Source organism: Triticum urartu, chromosome 2, assembly GCF_003073215.2.
Source record: "Triticum urartu cultivar G1812 chromosome 2, Tu2.1, whole genome shotgun sequence".
Classification (NCBI taxonomy): domain Eukaryota; kingdom Viridiplantae; phylum Streptophyta; class Magnoliopsida; order Poales; family Poaceae; genus Triticum; species Triticum urartu.
In genome coordinates, this window is record NC_053023.1 from 221,406,677 (window position 1) to 221,420,751 (window position 14,075).

At 47.0% G+C, this 14,075-nt stretch overlaps 1 long non-coding RNA gene across 1 annotated transcript; it reads right to left on the minus strand.

The window, feature by feature from the left end:
- Positions 1-8,974: 8,974 nt before the first annotated feature.
- Positions 8,975-10,090, minus strand: LOC125541436. Its single transcript, XR_007297529.1, has 2 exons — positions 9,622-10,090; positions 8,975-9,538 (listed from the first exon to the last, which is right to left on the minus strand). It is a non-coding gene; the product is annotated as an uncharacterized LOC125541436 (long non-coding RNA).
- Between the last annotated feature and the right edge of the window lie 3,985 nt (positions 10,091-14,075).

Genomic DNA, 14,075 nt, shown 5'->3' on the forward strand with positions numbered 1-14,075 from the left:
CTACAGTCTCGGGAAATTAGCTAAAACCGTAGACATTGAAAAAAACACGGCATGGGCCGAATCTGAAGCATGCTGGGCCAGCAGAATAGAGAAAAAAAATAAAGGGGGCGCTGGTGGTGGCCTCACCATGGGCCAAGGCCCATCTGTAGAGGAGGCAAGCTTGGAGAGCTGGCCTTTGCGCGGCAAACCCTATTCGGCGCCCGTTGCGCCTGTTTCTTCGGTTTGCGCAAACAGGCGCATACCCCCCACGCTTACTGGGCCGGCCCGTTTTATTTTTTTCATTGGTTCAAAACTGCAGTAAAAATGGTGCTTTTAAGGTTTCGAAGACAGGATCCCTCGTTTAAGGATGCTGCACACTGACCACCAGGACAACGAAGAACTTGTGTCTAACAGTTCTTTCTTTTCTTTTATTTCTTTTAGGTCGCGATCTCACTGGTTCGCTGATTTCTGGGCTGTTTTTTCTCTTTTTTTCTTATTCCCTTTTCATTTAATTTACTTAAATACGCGAACGTTTTTTCAAATATGTGAACTTTTTTTTCAAATTCCATGAACTTTTATCAAAATTGATGAACTTCTTTTCAAACTTGATGAACTTTTTTTCATTCGAGGAACTTTTCTCAAATTCGGTGAACTTTTTTCAGATTTGATGAACTTTTTTCAAAATTGAAAAACTTTTTTTTTCCAAATTTGATGAACTTTTCTTTTTGATGAACTCTTTTCAAAGTTGATGAACCATTTTTCAAATTTAGATGCACTTTTTTGAAAATTCACTAAACCTTTTTCAGAATCGATGAACTTTTCTCAAAGTCGATAAATGTTTTTTTCAAACTCGATGAACTTTTTTGAAATTCTTTGAACTTTTTCAGAATCGATGAACTTTTTTTCAAAGTCGATGAACTTTTTTTAAATTCGATGAACTTTTCTCAAATTTGATGATTTTTCCCAAATTTGATGAACTATTTTTCGAAACGATGAATGTTCTCAAATTAGTCATTTTTTTCATCTTAATGAACTTCGTGAATATGTGAACGTTTTCTAATTCGTGAACTTTTTTTGAATAGACTAATGTTAATTTGCTTGTTCATGATTTTTTTAAGAAAATCATGTTTATCCAAATTGACTTTCCTTCTTTTAAAAGAAAAATCATGTTTATCCAAATTGTTATCAAATAATACCAAAAATATAATTGATACACAGATAGTGCGGCTACTATCATTCTTATAATGTTCGCTCTAACTTGAGACAGAAGTATGTGGCTATTACAGTGGTTCGCAAGATGCTTGAAGAATCTAGTGTGCGGGTTCGATTCCACGTACGGCATCTTTTTGGAGCGTTTTTGGTTTTTGGTGTGAACAACAAGCGCTTCCATTTTTGCCACGTGATGGGCCAGCCCATATCACGAAGCGCGTGGGCGCCAGAACTCCAGCCGGCGCTGAAGGCGCCGGTTAGGAGCTCTCCCTTTGCGCGACGCAAGGGAGCTGCTGGGCTGAAGCAGAGGGGGCCTAGGCACGTGGACGAAGCAGGGGCGCGGTCAACACGCTCGTCGTCTCCTCCAGGAGATTGAGCGAGGCAGGGAAAACAAAACACATTCCTCTGCCCGACAGAAAACAGAGCAGCGACGGCCTAGGACTTGCGGTGGAGGCCGGCGGGCATGGATCCGACGAGGGACTTGGCGCACGGCGGGGACGCAAGGGCTCCAACGAGCGGCGGGAGGTAGCATGGCGTGGCGGCGATCGATGTTCTCCTGGACGGCTGAATCGAGGGGCCTTGGCGACGTGGACGCCGGAGTTGGGGTCCTCGGCCACGGGGTGTGGAAGGAGGAGCTCGTGCTCCTGGTTGCTGCTCGGGAGGCACGAAGCAGAGGAGGCCGGTGTGCCTCGCAGGCTGTGCGGGGATGAGGAGGCGTCGAGGTGCGCTGCTGGGGAAGGAGCATGGGCGGCACAGGAGGAGGTTGGGCGTGACACGAAGCACCAAGGGGCGGCCATGGCGGGTCCCTGGGTGGCGGAGGGCGTCGACAGGAGGTGATCCCCTCCAGATCCGGGGCGGCTTGGGACTTGGCAAGCCCTGTCCATAGCATCGGGGAAGAGCTCCTTTGGTTCCTACGGAAGCAGGAGAAGGAGAGAGAGAGGGATTAGAGCAGAGGAGGGAGTAGAAGGCAGGGAATGAGAAGAAGGGGCAGGTGAGGGCGATGGGGTCCTGGTGGTACTGCTGCTAGTAGCCGCTGGCGAGCTGCTCGTGATTCCCTCGGGATCGAGCAGAGGAGGCGCTGGTGGATGGAGGGGGCTGTTAAATGGTGGATTCGGGATCGGGAGGGATCCCGAGGTAGATGGCAAGTTGGTGGCGGCGGAGGAATGGGAGGATGGGAAATCTTGCTAAATTTTAGGGTTTTGTCTCAAATTAGACAAGGGGTGGACTATATATATGGAAAAGAGGGTAGTTTGAATCTTCTGACCGAAATCCAGCGGTCGAGATAAAAAAGGTTAGGAGAGTTCAACGAAGAAAACAGAGATGTTTTATAGATGTTTGGGGATGATCCGAATCCAACGGTGACGACTGCCCTGGTCGGGTCCGGGACAACTTTCATACGCGCGCGCGAGGAGGGCCGTGGGCTGATGAGAGAGGTTAGGTTGGGCCTAGCGGTAGGTAGTGGACTATGTAGACGCTCTAGGGAGGAAAGAGAGGGAAAGCCCGGCAACAGTTTTCGGAGACCAAAAACGTCCGACGTTAGACCGGCTATAATGCCACTATAGTTAACCGTTGGGGCGTCAAACGGATTCCGAATGCGATGAAACTTGGCAGGTGGCCTACTGACAACATAACAACACCGCATGCCAACTTTCAACCCATTCTGAGAACATTTTCTGGCCACTTATAAAATACTATTTCGGACATGCCACGGACGCGTGCAAGTGTGTCTGGGCTCAGAACGGACAACAGAGAGAACTGGGGGAACCCGGATGGATGCAAGTTTCAAAAATATGTAGATGCAATGCGGATTATGACATGGCAAGAAGCAACACGCAAGCAGAATGACATGGCAACGATGACGAATAAGTGGAAGAGACCTGGCGCAACGGTCTCGGGGCGTTACACCCACTCCAGGGGACGCCGAGAGCTCAGGAGCACATGACGGCCGTGGAGGCGGGCCAAGATACTTCCTCATCTCAGAGGTAATGTCACTGTGTTTCTGAGAATAACTTATCATGGATCTTAATTCTTCCAATCCTGTCGCAGATGGCCCATTGTTCCTCCCATAAAGGAGGGCAAAATAGTAGACAGGACATGGGCTCCAAATAGTTGCACGGGACCCCTTCCTACCTCGGGAGCCACTCCCGAGGTACCTAAGCCAGAGGATTCGGGGACCTGTTCAGCCACCACCTCCGAGGTCTAGAGCACCATGAGCCACCGATGACGGAAAGCCTCTTTGAGGGTGCCTTTACTAGCGAAGAGTTTAATGCTCTTAGCTTGATGGACGCCTACCTTGGAGTGACCCACTCTGTCTTTGAGAAGGCAGTGGGCATTTTATCACAGGGCTTGCATGTAAGGTTTTATCTGAAGCCACATTATTTTGTCATATCTTGTGTTGGTCGTAATTTGTTTGCTTAAAGGCAGACTTAAACTGCCCAGCCTGGCTGTAGCCCCTAAGGCTTGGTATGGGCACTTGTGACCGTATGAAGGCTTGATACTAAGTGAAGATGTTGTCTTTTATAGGGAGCTCGGGAGAAAAATAATCAACTCGCCGAGGTACTCGACTAGATAAAGGGGAAGCTGAACACTGCTCTAGCTGAAGTATAGCATGTAAAGGAATTTACCCGAGAAACATATGGTAAGTCTCTCTGCTTCACCTTTACATGCTTGTAGTGCAATCATCCCAAATTCATATGACATGGTGTATTTCAGCAGCTCAAGCCGTTGGTCACCTTGAAAGGGATCTTAAACAGGCCCGTGACGAGTTGCATTATGCGGAATTGCAGCGGCAAGTTGGCCAACATGTGTTAACCCGAAGAAGGGAAGACATGAGCGCACTTAGAGCTAAAAATGCTCGACAAGCTCAAGAGATTGAGAATCTAAAAGCTCAACTGGCCACTGCCCAAGCAAAAGAGCGACAAATGAGTCAAGTAATTTTTGTTAACCTTTCGTATCCATTTTAAGATGGTTTTTCGGTTGTGGTATCCCAAAATATAAATGATGGACTAACATGCGTTTTCCTATCAGTTTCCCTAGTAAGCCAGCCCCTTGAGGCTAATGAACCATTGTCCGTGGACACCATGACTTATCTGGCCATGGTGCATGAGGATGCTCGGAAGGCAATGAAGGGAGTATTCAAGGCTTTATGGTCCGAGGAATAGCATGTGCCCTAAGACATGGTGGTCCTTGCCGAGCGTCTAAAAGAGCTCAACACAAATCTGAGCTTGGAAGATATCGACATGCCGCGAGGGAGTGAGGGAGGCCTGGGACATGGTCAAAAGCCATGGTCAAAACTCGGTACACTACCGTGGATACCACACATCTGACCGAGGTATGGCCCATGGGGCCCAACGGGGAAGAAATACCTACAAGCCTTGGGTACGAAAATGTCATGCTTGCTGCTCAATTTTCGCAGAAAGACTACACCTTAGATGTTTTAATAGATGGGCTAGACTAGGTGTAACTGATTGTTTCTGTATGACTCTATGTATTAAAGAACTTCATGTCATTAATCAATCTTCTCATCCGAACTCTGTCAACCAGCCCTCGACTTCTACCTCCCCATCTAGTGGCTGAGGAGTGTCCATACTATTGGCCGAAGTAATCGATCCAGATGTTTCAGGGACAAGGCAATCCGGCTATATGGTTTGAAAGACAAGAGTAGGTCAGAAAGTTATGCTATATTACTTTTTAATGTAAGAAACATCTTCCAAGAAAAATAGTTCTAGTTCCTTTCGTCGGGTTATTGTGCCAAGTACTTTTGTCCGAAGACGGGTGACATCGGGGGTAAAGCCCCTAGTCGGGGTTTGAAAGACCCCATCCATTCTATTCCTATGTCGTGGACGACCAATTTGAAAACTTAAGATTGCTAGCTTTCAACTTCATCCATCTGAGGTACTGCTCTAGATTACCCAAGAGTAACAATCATAGGGTGCTCCCTTTGCCTCTTAGCTGAATAATCGGGAATTTAAGGGGCTAGCACAGGAGCCAGGCAACCCAGCTTGGCCAAATCTTAAGTCAAATTAATGCATATTTTGGCTTTAGTGATAATAGGGTAGAAGACATGGGATCAACGCACGTTTTGAAAAGAACATTATTTCGTTATGGCCCTCAAGGGAAGACATATGAAAGTAATGCTAAATACAAAAAAGGAAAGAAAAAGGTATTTACATAGGAAGAGGGTGCTCGGGGTTAGCCGTAGAAACGTCGGAGTAGTGCGACATTCCATGGATTGGGTTCTAGTCGCTGGTCCGTTGGATCTCGGATTCAATAGACGCCCAATGAGAACATGGTGTTTGATGAATGGCCCATCCCATTTAGGTGAGAGCTTGTTACTCTACTTCTACGGATGTAGTCTCATGACCAGATCTCCTACGCCGAATTCCTTTGCGCAGACCTCCTTGCTATGATAACGTCTTTCTTGCTGCTGATAAATTGCAGAACGAGCCAGGGCTATGTTAAGTTCCTCCTCCAAGGCGTCCAAGGCATCCTACAAATCTAGCTTGGCCTCTCGTTCCTTGTACATACGTACCCGAGGTGTGTCATGGATTATATCACAAGGGAGTGCTGGCTCGGTGCCGTATGCCATAAAGAATGGAGTATATCTAGTGGATCGATTCAGCATGGTGCAGAGCCCCCATAGTACGGAATTGAGTTCCTATACCCATTTGCAGTCTACTTCTTTAAGGGAGCGTACTAGCCTTGTTTTGATACCGCTGAGTATTAGTTCATTGGCTCGTTCTACCTGTCCATTTGACTACATATGATAGATGTCGAGCTTTATGCCCATCTTGGCGCACCACAGTTTGACCTACTTGGCAGTGTTTGTCCCATTATCTGTTATAAGACTGTGGGGGACACCGTAATGGTGTACTATCCCAGAGATGAACTCGATTACTGGAAATACTCTGGCCGAGGTAACAGGTTTTGCTTCGATCCATTTGGTAAACTTATCTACCATGACAAGTAAATATTTGGTTTTACATGAACCTCCTTGAAGAGGGACAACCATGTCCATCCCCCATACCATGAACGGCCAAGTGATCAGGATAGTGTGGAGGACTGTGGGGGGCATGTGGCTTTGTTTGGTGAACACCTGACAGCCAAGGCAACATTGTACTAATGCTATTGCATCAGCCCCTTCTGTCGGCCAGTAAAACTCAGCTCGGAAGGCCTTGCTGACCAAGGTCCAAGCAGCGGCGTGATGTCCGCTCATGCCGGTGTGTATTTCTTGAAGCAACGATCTCCCTTCCTCTTTGGGTGTACATCGCTGGAGGACCCCCCATGGTACTTACCCTATAGAGATCACCCTCCTAGATCTTATAGGCCTTAGACTGCCTTACGATCCAACGTGCATCAGTTTGGTCTTCGGGGAGCTCCTTGCAGAGTAAGTATGCTAAGAGTGGCTCGGTCTAGGGTGCAATGACTGCCATGACCTCGTGATCCATGGTCGTTGTAGCGCCCAAGATGCAATTCTATCCCAATCATGTGATGAATTCATGATCGGGGCACAATCACATTTCAAGCGCATAGCAAGGTGGATATCATTACAACATACCATGTACCGAATAGATGAGAATACAAGGTAAAGGCTTACACTCGCCACAAGCTACAACATGAATACAATAGTTCATCAATACATAACAATCATCATACAGAAGAGCAGGATCCAACTACGGATGAAATCAAACGAAAAAGAAGATTGACATCCACCCTACTAACCCCAGGCTCCCCCGACCTGGAACCTATCTCTTGATCGAAGAAGAAGAAGAAGATGAAGAACTCCAAATCAAGCAAGCATCGCTCTCGCGTCAGATCATCGCATTACCTGTACCTGCAACTGTTGTTGTAGTAATCTGTGAGCCACGAGGACTCAGCAATCCCATTACCATGGGTATCAAGACTAGAAAAGCTCAATGGGAATGCAATGGATAAGTGGCGAGGCTGCAGCAAGCAGCTAAGCAATGTATGGTGGCTAACTTATGAGTACAAGAGTAAGATAAGAAACTATGCAAACGGTCGCAAACGAGTAATGATCAATAAGTGATCCTGAACTACTTACATTCAAACACAACCCCACCGTGTTCTCTTCTCAAACGCACCCGAAAAGAGACAATCACGATTACGCACACGGTTGGTGTATTTTAATTGAGTTTACTTCAAGTCCTCTACAATCGGATATTAACAAATTCCCATCTGCCACATAACCGCGGGCACGACTCTCGAAAGTTTAAACCCTGCAGGGTTGTCCCAACTTAGCCCATGACAAGCTCACGATCTGCGGAGACAATCCTCCATCGTGGGACATCCGATCAAACTCGGGATCCCGGTGCATAAGACATTTCGACAATGGTAAAACAAAACCAGCAAGACCTCCCGGCGTGCCGACACCCTGATAGTAGCCGCGCGCATCTCGTCTCAGGCCACGTCCGGATGAGCGAAGCGTACATGTACCAGATACCCCAAGTTGCCAAGAGGCGGTCCCGCACGGTGCTCTAGTTTGGGACCAACACCATCAGCACTGGCCCCCCTGTATTAGGTTGAATAATGAACCTCGAGTAGCGCTAACTCCCTATGGGTCAAATTTATTATGATGTTTAGTTATTAGGTTGGGCAAATGTTAAAACCAATGTTGGGCCTTGCAGGAAGAGTTTTATTCATAGCAAACTATCAAGAGGGGCCCATAAACCCTCATCATGTTAGGGACGCAAAATCAAGGAACATAACACTGGTATGACGGAAACTAGGGCGGCAAGAGTGGAACAAAACACCAGGCAAAAGGCCGAGCCTTCCATCCTTTAGCAAGTATATAGATGCATTAATTAAATAAGAGATATTGTGATATCCCATGATATCCATGTCCCAATATGGAACAAACTGCAACTGTACCTGCAACTAGAAACGCTATAAGAGGGACTGAGGTAACATAGCCAAACAACGATTTGCTGGGATGGTGGAAAAGGTTAGTGGCTATCATGGCAATTTGGGAGGCTTGATAAACAAGTGGTAGGTAGCGCGACATAGCTATAGCATCGAGACAACTAGCATAGCAAAGATAGTAGTGAGATCCAAGGTGATGGTCATCTTGCCTGAAATCCCGCTAGGAAGAAGAATGAGTCCATGAAGTAGACGAACCACATAGTTGAACAGATCCTCACAATCGCAACGTAACCGGAACTACCGAGGAGAGCACAACCGAAAAGAAGCAAACATCATAGTAAACAACCATCACATAAGCATGGCATTATGCACAATCAAGTATGATGCATGTCCGGTTTAAAGAGGCATGGCAAAGTGCAACAAACAATACTACAAATTAAGTGGAGCTCAATATACAACGAGTTGCATATTGACGAAACACCACAATAAATATTTAGTTCTCTCCCGTTTATGTACTCAACAATATTAAATGTTGTTAAACATGGCAATAGGTGAAGCATAATAAAAATAACTATTTAGGAAAGTTTAAATGAGGCCAGAACAATAAACAACAATTCCAGTAAATCCCCATATGCATATTTCAAATTTGGTACTGTTCTTCCCTATACATAATTTTAGAGTTGTTAAACATGCAAAGTAATGCCACCATGTTAATCTATGCATTTTCTACCCAATTTACATATAAAGTTTATTTAATTCAGAGCTACGGTTAATTAGTTATGAAATAAACCATTTTAGCAAGTCATATATGTAAATTTATGCAAACAACAAGTTAAACATTTCAAACATGGATGAAGGTTGGATATTATGAAGGTACATGAAAATCTGAGCATTTTACATATATAAATTATTTTAATCCGATGCATATTTATGAGCTAATAAATGCATGAAGTTTAGGGGTTTTCTGTAAAACCGTAAGGTCTGGAAAATAGACAAAATCGCAGAGTCTAAAAAAATATACTCTGGGCCGTATCTGGGCATGGGCTCAAACAGGAACTGGGCGCGACATGATTAAACAACGCTTAGAGAGCAATATAGTGGAGGGCTGTGGGGAGCTCGCCATGGGCCAAGGGCCGGCAAGGCAGAGGAGCTGGGCAGGCCGGCTGGGCTGGATGTGGCTGAGGCCCACGCGCGTGGAGGAGGCCCACTCGCTCGACTGGGTTGACGACGTGGTCAACGGGCACACGTACGACGTGTGCTCGTCTCCTGGCAGATGAGATGAATACGACGACGGTCGAAGGCGAGGACTCCAGCGGGTGATGGGATGACGGACTTGGGTGGTGGAGCTCCACGCGACGACAGGGATGGGGACTTGACGATGGGATCCAGCGAGGAGGCTTCGGAGATGGCTGGATCCGGGCTAGGCGGGGGGAGGATGAAGCTCCTGGGCGTCGGGGCTCCATGTGCGGCGCTGAGCACAGAGAGGGATAGAGAGAAACGTGAGCGGGAGAGAAGAGAGCAGAAGGGAGCGATGGAGGGCAGGGGTGGCGCAACCTGGTGGTGCTCGTTGGAGCAGCGGTGGCGAGGAGGAGGACCTCGGGTGGCGACTGAGGGAATGAACATGGACGAGTGGCTCCACGGGTGCGTGCGCGGCTGTAGGAGCGGATGAAGACGGCTGCGGGCGGACGAATGTGTCCTGGAGACAGAGGAGGAGCTCGGGCGGCTCGGCCACCGGTGCAGGACGAAGGCAAAGGGCGACGGGGTCGAGTGGAGGCGCATACGGGAGGAGCTCGTCTCCTCCTGGATCGGGACAAGGTGCGGGGTTGCGGGGGCCCTTGCTCGAGCGCCCAGGCTGCTGGAACAAGGCGGGGATGGATTGTTGGAGGCTGGATGGGGATCGAGAGGTGGCAGCTGCGGGAAATCAAGAAGGTGGAGCCTTGGTAGTGTGGGGCTGGACGATGGGATCTGGGAGGATCCTGAGGTGGGAGACAACAAGGGGCGGCAGCGGCGGAGGGATGGGACATTGTCCCTAGATTTTAGGGTTAGTCAAGTTTAGGTATGAGGTTGGACTATATATAGGAAAGGGAGTAGATTGATCATCCGATTTAGATCAGACAGTCGAGATAATTAGGCTAGGAGAGTCAAAGAAGAAACAAGAGATATTTTATGGATGTTTGGGGATGATCCAGACCCAACGATGATGACTGAGCAGGTCGGGTTCGGGTAAGTTCGGACACGCACGCGAGGGGGTTTTGTGCACTGTGTAGAGAGGCTCAAATGGTCGGATAATAAAGAACGGTTGGTCTCGAAAGGGACAACGAAGGCAACGGGGAGAAGCAGGAACTACGAACGGATGCGAGTTTTATGAAAACACGCGGATGCATTAAAGATTAAGCGATGATGAGATGTAACAAACAAATAAAACACACACAACAACGAAATAACTAGAAGGTGTCTGGAGCGTCGGCCTCGCGTCATTACAGTCGTTTTATGGACGTTGATCCACCCCTTATGTCTTCTTCTGTGGCATCCTCGGGTGGGGAAAATTGCCCTGCATCGTTTGACTCTGATGTTTGTTTGTCCTCCTACTAGACTATGGATGGCTTAAAGAGTCGTTCGAGGAAGGTGTTTTCGGGGACTTTATCCTGTTTGGCGCCCATTCGGCAAGGATATTGGCAGCCTGGTTGCCATCTTGGGGTATATGATGAAATTAAAGCCCCTTGAACCTGGTCGAGATTTTTAGGACAACATTCCTGTAACTTTTCATATTCGAGTCCTTTGCGTCGAACTCGCCATCTATGTGGGAGATGACGAGGTTGGAACCCCCTCGTACCTTGAGGCATTTGATGCCCATTATGACCTCTATCCAGTGTTCATGTAAGAGGGCTTCATAGTTGAACGCATTGTTGGAGTCTATGTACATGATTTGTAACATGCATCTAATGCTATTGCAAGTTGGCGATGTAAGCAGCACTCCAGCCCCTAGCCCAGCAAGCATTTTTGAACCGTTAAAATATATAGTCCAATGTGAGTATGTTGTAGGATCGAAAGTATGTCTAGATGGGGTGATTAGACTACTTGACCAAATAAAAGTCTAGCCTTTTCCCAATTTTAGTTCTTGGCAGATTTTAGCTATCTTAGCACAAGCCAAGCAATCTCCACACAATTCAAGCAAGCATGCAAAAGAGTATATGAGCAGCGGAAAGTAAAGCATGCAACTTGCAAGAATGTAAAGGGAAGGGTTTGGAGGATTCAAACGCAATTGGAGACACGGATGTTTTTGTCGTGGTTCCGATAGGTGGTGCTATCGTACATCCACGTTGATGGAGACTTCAACCCACAGAGGGTAAGGGTTGCGCGAGTCCACGGAGGGCTCCACCCACGAAGGGTCCACAAAGAAGCAACCTCGTCTATTCCATCACGGCCGTCGCCTATGAAGGACTTGCCTCACTAGCGGTAGATCTTCACGAAGTAGGTAATCTCCTTGCCCTTACAAACTCCTTGGTTCAACTCCACAATCTTGTCGGAGGCTCCCAAGTGACACCTAGCCAATCTAGGAGACACCACTCTCCAAGAAGTAACAAATGGTGTGTTGATGATGAACTCCTTGCTCTTGTGCTTCAAATGATAGTCTCCCCAACACTCAACTCTCTCTCACAGGATTTGGATTTGGTGGAAAGAAGATTTGAGTGGAAAGCAACTTGGGAAGGCTAGAGATCAAGATTCATATGGTTGGAATGGAATATCTTGACCTCAACACAAGTGTAGGTGGTTCTCTCTCAGAAAATGTGTATTGGAAGTGTAGGTATGTTCTGATGGCTCTCTTCATGAATGAAGAGTGGGTGGAGGGGTATATATAGTCTCCACACAGAATCTAACCGTTACACACAATTTGCCAAACTCGGTGGGACCGAACGGTTAAACTCGGTCGGACCGATTCAGCAAACCTAGTGACCGTTAGGATTTTCGGTGGGACTGAGATGCAACTCGGTAGGACCGATATGGTTAGGGTTAGGGCATAATGTAATCTCGGTGTGACCGATTACACAAAATCGGTGGGACCAATTTTGGTAATAAGCTAACCAGAGAGTTGGTCAGGTAAACTCGGTGGGACCGATTCGCTCATCTCGGTGAGACCGAAATGTTACAAAAAGGAAACAAAGAGTTTACATTACAATCTTGGTGGGACCGATCTCTCATCTCGGTAAGACCGAAATGTTACGAAGGGAAACAGAGAGATTACAATCCCATCTCGGTGAGACCGAGATCCCTATCGGTGAAACCGAATTGCTAGGGTTTGTGGCAGTGGCTATGACATTTGAAACTCGGTGGCGCCGGATAGAAGGAATCGGTGGGGCCGAGTTTGACTTTTGGTTTAGGTCATATGTGGATGTGGGAAGGTAGTTGAGGGTTTTGGAGCATATCACTAAGCACTTTTAGCAAGCAATCCATTAAGCAACACCTCATCCCTCCTTGATAGTATTGGCTTTTCCTATAGACTCAATGTGGTCTTGGATCACTAAAATATAAAATGTAGAGTCTTGATCTTGAAGCTTGAGACAAACTTTTTGTCCTTAGAATTTTGAGGGATCCACTTTCCTCATCCATGCCATGCCATTCATTGAGCTTTTCCTGAAATATTAATCTTGGAATAATGTTAGCTCAATGAGCTATATGTTGTTAGGAATTACCAAAACCACCCGGGGATAGTTGCACTTTCATATGTGATGTATTCTTTGGGGAGTTCGGGCTCTTTCCATTCGGCTACGAAGTCTGCCAGCACCTAATATGTAATAGCTTGGTGTGGCTGGTAGGTTATTTCACAGGGTAGGTGCTCTATGGCCCACTTGGCTATATGCCCCATCGCATCCAAATTATTTCGCTTAAGGGGACATCGGATGCCACCGAGCACTCTTGGAAGTATTCCTGAAGTTTTCGTGATGCCATGAAAACAGTGTGGGCTATCTTTTGATAGTGAGGGTATCGTGTCTTGCACGGGGTTAAGACCTCAGAGACTTAGTAAACGGGCTTTTGGACTTGGAACTTGTGGCCCTCCATATCTCGTTTGACCACGAGTACCGTGCTGACCACCTGGTCCGTGGCCAAGATGTACAATATCATGGGCTCACACATGCCTGATGCTACGAAGATGGGGTTTGTGGCAAGGAGGGATTTATTGTCTTCTAAGGACGCAAGCGACCTCTTCGGTCCATTTGGATGTCTTTGTTTGTTTCAGTAGCCTATACAAAGGTAAGGCTTTTCCCCCAAGTCTTGAGATGAAGCGAGTTAGTGCCACCACACAACTTGCTAGTTTCTGAACAATGCTTGAGGTCGGTTGGCACCCCTAATTACTCCAAGACTCATATTTTTGCCGCGTTGGCTTTGATTCCTTGGCTAGATATGATGAAGCCGAGGAGCTTGCCTGTTGGTACCCCAAAGACAAATTTCTGCAGGTTGAGTTTAATTTTGTATTCTCATAGGCTGGCAAATGTATCGCGGAGGTTGTTGATACGTCCATTTTGCATCATGCTTTATTTATTGCATTATGATTTGTTATTACACATTATATGACAAAACTTATGCCTATTCTCTCTTATTTTACAAGGTCTACATGAAGAGGGAGAATGCTGGCAGCTGGAATTCTGGGCTGGAAAAGGAGCAAATATTAGAGACCTGTTCTGCACCACTCCAAAATTCCTGAAACTTCACGGAGCATGTTTTTGGAATAAATAAAAAATATTGGCGAAGAAAGTAATAGAGGGGGGCCAACAGCTAGCCACAAGGGCGGAGGGCGCGCCCTACCCCCGTAGGCGCACCCCCCGACCTTGTGGGCCCCCTGGCAGGCTTCCGGTGCCCATCTTTGGCTATATGGTGTCTTTTACCCTAGAAAAAAAAAATCAAGAATAAGCTTTCGGGATGAAGCACCGCCGTCTTGAGGGGGAACCTGGGCATAACCAATCCAGGGCTCTGGCGGAGCTGTTCTGCCGGGGAAACATCCCTCCGGGAGG